The sequence below is a fragment of the Triticum aestivum genome, chromosome 2A, assembly GCF_018294505.1.
Source record: "Triticum aestivum cultivar Chinese Spring chromosome 2A, IWGSC CS RefSeq v2.1, whole genome shotgun sequence".
NCBI lineage: Eukaryota > Viridiplantae > Streptophyta > Magnoliopsida > Poales > Poaceae > Triticum > Triticum aestivum.
In genome coordinates, this window is record NC_057797.1 from 617,988,288 (window position 1) to 617,997,782 (window position 9,495).

The 9,495-nt window shown below is 46.1% G+C and overlaps 1 pseudogene; it reads left to right on the forward strand.

Moving 5' to 3' along the window:
- The window catches only part of LOC123191785 (uncharacterized), a 29,804-nt pseudogene extending 24,809 nt beyond the window's left edge, over positions 1-4,995 (forward strand).
- Positions 4,996-9,495: the final 4,500 nt, after the last annotated feature.

Here is a 9,495-nt window from a genome sequence, read left to right on the forward strand (position 1 = left end):
GGAAGTGGGTTCAACTACCGTAGCACACAGCAGTTTGAAACGCATTGTCTTAATGCAGTAAAAGAGAGCAGGAGCGAGAACATGGGATTGTATTGATATGATCAAATAGTTGGTTGCTTGCCTGATGGTTCGATGCACTGATATGGTTCTTCGCTAGGGTAATCACGGTACTCCTCGGGGGCAGAACCTGCCGCAAAGAACACCGATACACAACCATCACCAAACAATGTGCGACAATATGATGCATGCATGAAACATGGCAATATGAGTGTGTTGGGCTAATGCAACTAAAACCAGAAGGGTTTGAACCAATTTGAACCAAAGATTCAAATTTCAAACTCATACATGGCCCTTTAAAGTGTTTTATCTTGTTCTGCATTAAACATCAAGTTAACTTGTTTAATCATGCATGAGAATAGTACAGATGGATAGATTGGATTTTTCTGATCATTTTTCATATATAACTTGTCTGATTTGGAGTTACAGATTAAAAGTTATGAATTTTTGAAGTTTAAACTATATTCTAGAATTTCCTACATTAGAATAAATCCAGAAATTAATTTATTGCGTCAGCCATGCATCAGGATGACGTCAGGGTCAACGGGGACGTCCAGGTCAAACCTGACGGTGGGTCCAGGGTGTCAGGGTAATTAGTTTAGTTAAAGTTTAATTAAAACTAAACCTATTTAATTAACAGGGCTGGGCCCCACCTGTCATTGACTCATCGGAGTCAACCAGGGCCCACCCGTGGTCAAAACCGGGTCGGCTGCACCGGCGTTTAGCCGCCGGCGAGCCCGACGCGGCGGCGGAAGTGGTTTTGGCCGTTCCGGCAACCAAACGAGTCGCGGAAGCCATCGGGGTGGAGCTGAGGAGGAGCCGCAGCGCTTGGTGGAGTCCGTTGGGGTCGGGGTGGCCGGAGTTGGCGCCGGCGATGACTTTGGCGGCCACCGGAGTTCGGCCGAAGGCGAACTTGACGCTAGAGGGGTCGGTGAGGTGCGGGGAGTAGCTGGTTAGGTGCTACGTGACGTGGTGAGCATGATGTACACCAGTTTGTGGCCGGAGGGTGACTGGGAGCACGTCGGCGACGAGCTCCGCGGCGGTGGGTGCGGTTGAGCTTCGGGAGGTCGCTACACGGCTCGGGAGCAAGAAAAGAAGGGAGAAGATGGTTAAGCTCACGGGGAGTTCGACGAAGCACTTGGTGCGGCCGGGGACGGGCCGGAGCGACGACGGCGTTGAAGGGGATCTCCGGCGACGGCGGTTCGGTCGAGGTCGATGCGGTGGGCTCGGGCCTTGCGAGCGCTCGGGGCTCGGCTTGCTCGAAGGAGAGGAGGGTGGCGGAGCTCCTGGACACGGCGACACGGCGTGGGGTTGACGGAGGGCGTGGCTACGGCGAGGGGGTGGCGGCGATGGCGTCGGCCATGGCAGGGGAGCGCGAGAGAGAGGAGTTGGGGGAGAATGGAGGTGTTCTGGGGGTTCACGGCGCGGCGTGGAGTTCATCCATCCAGCCACGAGGCGAGGAGGTGAAGCAGGGCGACGGCCAGGTGCGTGGCGCACGCTGCGGCCGCCGTCGGGCACCTGCCTGCCTGCCTGGCCGGCAAGCAGCTCGCTGGAGCGGCACTGGGCTGGGCCGGCAGGTGGGCCGGGTGCTGGGCGCCAGGTAAGTTTTTGCTATTTCTCCTGTTTTCTGTTTTTTTAATACTTCTGCAACTTTGTTGAATTATTAAAAATACTTAGGCAACTCCTAAAATCACCAAACTACTCCTGGTCCATAGTTGGATTATTTCCAACATGAAACATTTTAGTTTGGAGATATTTGAGCATTTGAAATACTTTATATAATTTTAAATGCCCAAATTCAATATCTATGATTTAATTCAAAGACCCTAAGATGGCCTAGGAAAATGTGCATCACTTCTGGCAGAGGTTCTGAACCAAGACAAAAATGATGGGCATTTTAGAAGGGCATTTCAGGTTCATTGAAAAAGTTTTTAGTAAACCCTAGTTGGTTTCAGAGGGGGCTGGGGGTTCTGTCATCCCCATTTCAGGTTTCTGATGAAAGAATGGACATTATGCAACACTATAATGCATGAACTAGCTAGGGTGTGACATTTATATATCACTTTTGGTGCTTTTTGTGCAACTAGATTGTCTTTACTGTGCAACTACGCAATGTCATGTATGCAAAAACTACAAAGTGTTTTTAAAAAGGTGCAGCTAGATGTCCATTTCCTGCGATTATCTTCTGTGCCAACATGTGTCCTATTACTGTGCAGCTGGATGTGAGCATTTGTGCAACTAAAAAAAGGATATACTGTTTGTTTTTGTATTATGCAGGACGAATGATGCACGTAATGGCAGAGTTCTATGGATCTGAGATGATGGTGCCGTTTGGACCAAAGGCAATAACAAATCTTTGTACAAGTTTCCGTAGAGATGACACAAAGGAGGGTGATCTGATTGAGACAATTGCGCACTTCAAGGATATACAAAAAGCCGATCCATACTTCTTCTATAAGGTGAAATATGATGAAGAGGACAGAGTTGTCAACATATTTTGGGTGGACGGCTTAGCTTGAAAAGCTTATGCGGAGGCGTACCACGATTGCATATTGTTTGACACCACCTACATGACCAACTTGTACAATATGCCGTTCACTCCCTTCATAGGAATAAACCGACATGGCCAATCTTTCATGCTGGGTTGCGCGTTTGTGAGGCAGGAGTTGGCATTGAGCTTTGATTGGGTCTTTGGAGCATTCCTAGAGGCTATGGATGGCAAACCTCTTGACAACTTCATCACCGATCAGGATGGTGCGATGAGGCAGTCAATACAGAGCATCTTTCCAACCACCGTGCACCGCTGTTGCCGATGGCACATCAAGAAAAAGGCTCAGGAAAAGGTTGGTTGGCTGCTGTGCCGAAATCCAGGACTCTCTGATGATTTCAACAAGTGTGTTGACTTCAGCTTCACTATAGACGAGTTTGAGCAGAATTGGGCTGGGTTAATGATGAAGTATGAGGCTATGACACACATGCACTTTGAGAAGTTGTACGAATACAGGTCAACTTGGATGCCGTGCTACTTCAAACATAGGTTCTTCCCCTTCCTCCAGTCTACACAGCGTAGTGAGGGGTTCAACGCCGTCCTGAAAAGATATGTGAACCCACACAACTCAATGCTGAACTTTGTCAAGCAATATGAAAAAATCCAGAACCACATCCTTGCCAAGGAAGGCTGCAATGATTACAGGATAGAACACCTTGAGATTGAGTTGTGGTCCAACTTCTCAATAGAGAAGCAAGCTTACAAAACCTATACTAGAGACCTTTACCGCAAGTTCAGAGAAGAGTTTGAGCTGATTGGACATTATAATGCATTCCAAGTTGGTGCTGATGTGTTTGAGCTCAGACCGAACCAGGAATTTGTTGCGAAATATGGTTCTCGAAACTACTTGGTGCAGGCAAGGGTGGAGGAGGGTTCCTATTTGTGTGAGTGCTGTAAAATGGACAAGGACGACATCCTCTGTTGCCACATCCTCAAGGTGTTCACCCATGTTGGCATTGATGTCATACAGGAAAGGTACCTGCTAAGACGGTGGACACTTACTGCTGTACCTAGTGCGCCAGGGACTGGTTATGAGCAACCGGATGAAATGCCTCCTCAATCAAAGAAGCAGATAAGGGAGAGGAACATGATATACGATTTTCGGAAACTAGCAAAGTTTGCGAGTGGTTCTGATCCATCACAAGCTATTGTATACAAGCATATGCGTGCAGCACGTACCGAGATCGGCCACCTGAACAAGTCCAAGAAAAAGAAAAAACCGACTGCTGCAACAGGGCCATCAGATGATGGCAACCCTCGAGGACCTCCTCCACCTCCAGGCAGCAATCAGGGGGCTCATCATCCAAGTAATTACCTGCCCCAACTCCTGATTTAACTAGGTGTGTAACTTCAGTTGCACACATCATTGTGCCCAATTGCACACACCATGGTAGCCACTTGGACAGAACATACTACCTAGTTGCGCATGATGTGTTAGTTCAAGCATCAAGATAACACAGCTAACTTATTTTTCCAGTTCTGGATATAGGTGATGTCAACCCTCAAGGACCTCCTCCCCCTCCTGGTTGTACACGGCATCCTCCGCCACCTCCTCCCCCGCGTGCTCCTCCCAATGGACCTACAGGCAGCACTCAGGGGGCTCGTCTTCCAGGTAATTACCTGCCCCCAACTCCCCATCAAACTAGGTTTGTAACTCCAGTTGCACACATCATGGTGCTCAGTTGCACCGAACAGGCTACCTAGTTGCGCACGCTGTGTTAGTTCGAGCATCAAAAGATAAACACAACTGACTTGTTTGTCCTGTTCTGCCTATAGGTGATGCCAACCCTCAAAGACCTCCTCCCCGCCAGGACTCAGGGGGCTCATCACCCAGGTTAGTACCTTCACCGACTCCAAAACAAAAACTAGGGTGAGTGACTTTAGTTGCACATATCATAGTGCCCAGTTGAACAGAACATGCTGCCTAGTTGCGTGCGCTGTGTTAGTTTGAGGATCAAGCTAAAAATCTAACTTGTTTTTCATGTTCTGCCCATAGGCGACTACAATCCAAGTACCATGACAGGCCGTGCTACTGAAGGTGTTTTTTTCAACTTAACTTGCACACAACAACTAGTTAGTTGCACAAAATGTACTGTGTGGTTGCACAGAACATCAGTGCTGGTTGCACAATAACAAAAATACTAAACTTTTTATATGATTATTACACAGGTGATCGTGCCGGTCCTACTGCCCCGTTGGAGGCTGCATCCCTTGCACAAGCTTCTGATGATTTTGTGCCCAGGGATCCTCCAAGGTCTACTACAAAGGGTAGGGCAAAGAGTCGACGGTACAAATCGGCGCTGGAGCTACACCCAAAGAAGAAAAACAAATGCAGCCAGTGCCAATCTATAGAGCACACTGCTGGTGTGTGTCCACTCAGGCTCCTATGATTTTGTTTCCTCATTTGTAACTTTGGAACAAAAAAGGAAAAGAATGATGTTTTTTTAGCAATGTTCGGACCAAGTGGACACATTCAGCATCTATGATTCCTCTTTATCTAATTTATGCTGCTTGAATTAGTTCATGCACTGTGTAAAAAAAGTTGCTATTTGTGCCTTTGTTGGCAACTAGTTAAATATTTAGTTGTTGAACAATTGTATATCCAGTGCTCCTAATGTATCAACAAAAGTGATGATATTGAGTTGCAAACGCAATTACTAGTAGTGTGCAACTACAAAATCTGCTTAATAAAATTGTACAAACCAGCAACTTCCTCCATGCAGCAAAAAAAAGAAAAAATAGTACTGACCTACTCCTTGTCGTATCTCAGCAACTTCCTCCATGGGGCGATGTTGTGCACGCTGGTGACCCAATCATATGCCAGCTTCTTCCTGATGTTGAGTACTTCCTTGGGGTCGTAGTTGGGCAGTTGGCTACCATTCCACTCGGTGGCGTTAAGTAGTGTGAACAACCCACACTCATTACTGCAAAATGGGCAAAAAAAAATTGTCACATAAAATTAAAACCAAATAAAGGTAATGCACTCTGTGCAACTGCTTATGTCCTACTGTGCAACTGCTTATGTTCTACTGTGTGACTGCTTATGTCCTACTGTGCAACTGCTTGTGTTCTACTGCAACTCATTATGTGCCACTGTGCAACTGCTTACGTGCCAGTGTGCAACTACTTATGCGCCACTCTGCAACTGGCTAGATAATCCATTAGAAACTCATAAAAATGATAAAACAGATTGAAGACTAGTACTGTGTCTTAAAAATACTAAAGATTGCACATGTAGAAAAATTTTAAAACTACAAAATGATGGTATATGATTGAGAAGGAATGAAATGCTTATTGTCTTACTTGTCGAGCTGCTTCGGTACGTCAATGTCAATAAGCTGGAAGTGCTCGATGCTGAACTTTGGGTAATGCTTCCTCCATAGCTGGCGTACTACCCCCGCGATGGTAGAGGCAGTGTTCATCAGCTCAATGTTGTCCAGCGTCTTGCTTGAATCAAGAACTTTGAAGCGTTCGTCCCTCAAGTTGACACTGAAGACCCAATAATGCCTCCCTCCGTCCTTATCGGTTACATCAGCGCACTCGAGCACTGGCAGCATGACCTGCAACCATGAACGATTTCAGACACAAAATACAGGCTGTAGCTAAGCAAAAACAGTAAAAGACTTGGTCAAGTAAAAAACAGGTTGCAACAAGTGTCTGCCAACTAACAGATGTGTCATGTGCAACTGGATATGCTGTGTGTGCCAACTAAAAAAAGATTGATCATGTGGGCACAACACTCACCAAGTCTTTCTTGTCGAGACGGTTCTTGTAATCAAACTTCTTGTTTATCTCATTCACATTGTGGATCCCTTGCTGTAAATTTATCTGCAGAGATTATAAAACATGGCCCAAAACTCCTTAGTAGGTGAAAGGCCTCCCTCAAATGGTCAACGAAAAAAAGTGCTACAGAACAAAGATGAGGGTAAAAAGAAGGTTTTGGAAAAACTTACAGAAAACCTCAGTGGCATAAGAACCTTCTTTGACCCTTCTGGTAAGTTATCCATGATGTGTAAGATTCCAGTCTCAATAACAATTTTTGACAACCATTGAACCGGCTTCATCGAATCAACTAACTCCTTTAAAGAAATGTAGAAAGCACCATACCTGATTATCTCAGGGCTGATTTTTTTGAAAGCAATAAAAAGACAAGTTAGCTCGAAGGGTCACAGCAGCAAAAAAAATATGCATGAAATTGAAAACAGAACAGTGTGCAACTAAAAGCCCTGTTCTATGCAACATGCTATGCTTTCTGTGCAACTAAGTGGCTGGTCCTATGCAACTGAAAAAGATATGTATGTAGGCTGTGGGGAGTTAGTTTACCTGGTAGCTCCATCATCTGCTCCTTTGTGATGCCTGACCCAATACAAGAGGGCAGCGCAAAGCTTGTTCACTGCCTCATTGGTGCTGGAAGTCTTCTTCTTGTTGTAGTCGATGAATGGAGACCTTTGAGATGTCGCGGGCCTTCTTACCCTCCTCTGTCTTCGTTCAAGAGGTGGCCCCGAAGAACTGCTCGTGCCAAGTTCTGGTTCTGCGCATATCAGGGTGTGGCAATTCTCTGGTGAACCAACATCTAGTTCTTGAGCTATTGCCTTGCCAACATCAGCAGCATCACATCCTTCATTCACAGCTGCTGGGTCCAACTCACACTCATCAATGCAAATCACACCAGCTTCCGTTGTTTCTGCTGCTGGAGCAGGTGCTGGAGCATCACCATCTATGCCGAGGTCAAAAGATGGTGCATCGCAGAACCCGTCACCATGATAAGACTTTGATCTTCATAAGGGTTCAAGGACCAGGGCATCTCCTTGCGGCACAAACACGGGTGCATCATTCACTGACTTGGTTTGCAATAGTGTTGTAGTTGGCGGCCTTGGAGGCTTGCACCTACTTATAATGTTGAACACCTCCTCTTGTGTTAATGGTTGCTGAAAGTTAGCTCTTGGGGACGGCACTTTGATAGTTGGATCACCTCCTTTTGTGTTTGGAATTGAAGCATCTCTATGAGTAGGCACCTTGGGACTTGCAGTTGCAGTGGTGCCTTCCTGACTAGCTGTGGTGGTTTTGACTGTGACCATGCTGCTAACTGACACATCAGTTGGCACACTGGTATATGTAGTTGGCATCTTTCTAGTCTGAGTTGGCAGCAACCTAGCAGAACTTGGCACCCCTGCATCAATGGCTGCAGCTCGCAATTCTCTCTCGTCTCTGAACCCCAAATCTTTTGTGGCCTGTTCCCCCTTTGTGCCCCTGGCAAACTTGACAATCTTCTGCTTAGGTGGTTTTGGTGGGACTGTTGAAAGAGGAGTCTTCCCCTTGATCTGTTGAACTTCTCTGACATTGGTTGGCTCTTTGCTCACTACAGTTGGCATATCAGTTTGAAGCGCAACTTCCTTGACCATATTTACTTCAGCATCTGCACTCACCATCTTCTCCTTGGTTTGAGGCAACTACAGATTCTTCTTCATTGAAACTGCTTTACGCTTCTGGACCACGTGAGGGTTTGCCATGGATGCTGCCTTGCTCTTGCTGGAGCTTAGGTCTCGGAGCTGGTTTAAATATTCCTTGTATTTTTCCTTTGAATGAACCCAGTCAAGACCCTTTCCTGCTTCCTCCATGTCAATTTGATTCTTTTCAGCTTCACTTGATAAGAACAGGCTCTTGTCAATGGCAAAGTTGATCTTCTCACACATATCTTTGTCGCTGAAATCTGGCATAGGAAAGGTGGTTGGCAAAGCTGGCTTCAAGTTGCAGAGCTTGAACATATCAATGCTGCCCTGAGACTCTGCTTCGTCATTTTTCTTTGAATTCGGCAAATCCTTGTCTTTCCAGCAAGTTTTGTCAATCAACATCTGTAGTGTGCTCTTGCTACTCAATGAATTGCTGCTACTCGCAGGGCTGGCAGAAGTGCTAGTCCTCCTGGATGTGTTGCCACCTGTACCACCAGAACCAGGGGCGTTGTCATCATCATCGTCATCGCTGTTGTCGCTGCCTCCATTGGATCCCCCTTTATCATCACCATAACCATCCTCGTCTTCTTCATCATCGTCTTCTTCCCTCTCACTGCCATCAGCTACTACGCCTTTGTGTTCTCCCCTCTCACTGCCATCAACTGCTGCCCCTTTGTCCCCGTCCCCCTCTTTGGCCTCACCTTCTTCTTCCTCCTCCTCTGCATCACTATCTTCTTCCTTGTCCTCCTCCTCTCCTTTGTCCTCTTCTTGTTTGTCCTCCTCCTCCTCCTCCTCTACATCTTCTTCATTGTCATCCTCATCCTTGTCCTCCTCCTCTGATTCATCCACATATGTGTCCTCCTCATCGTCAGCATCTATCGCTGCTTCCATTTCCTCATCTTCTTCTGACTCATCCTCAACAAACACTTCTTCTTCTTCTATAGTTGACCCCTATCTCTTTTCTTTTTGGAGCACGGCGTGACGCCCCAGTTTGCATTGATGGCTGCTGTACGTAAGGATCAATATCTGGTTCCTCGTCATCAATCTTGGCAACTGCTTCAATGAAGGTGCCAACCTGTTCAGTTACAGCCTTGCACAGCTCATTAACCACTTTCACAATCTTTGCCTTTTCTGCATCAACACAAAAAAAATTCAGTACTGATTCAGTTAGAAAAAATAATAAAAAGTAAAAATGTCTGTAACTGACCATGATGTGATAAGCAAAAACGACTAATACACACTTTCTGGCCAACTAAAAACATGATTCTAGCCAACTACACATGCATTGTGGCACAAACTAAAAAACATGCATTCTGCCAAAAGTTGATGACAATGGTTGTAAATGAACACTTTGACTGTCCAAAAGAACATGTGCAACTACAAAAGCTTATATGTGCAACTGAACATACATCACAGCCAACTAAATTCTGTATTCTCGCA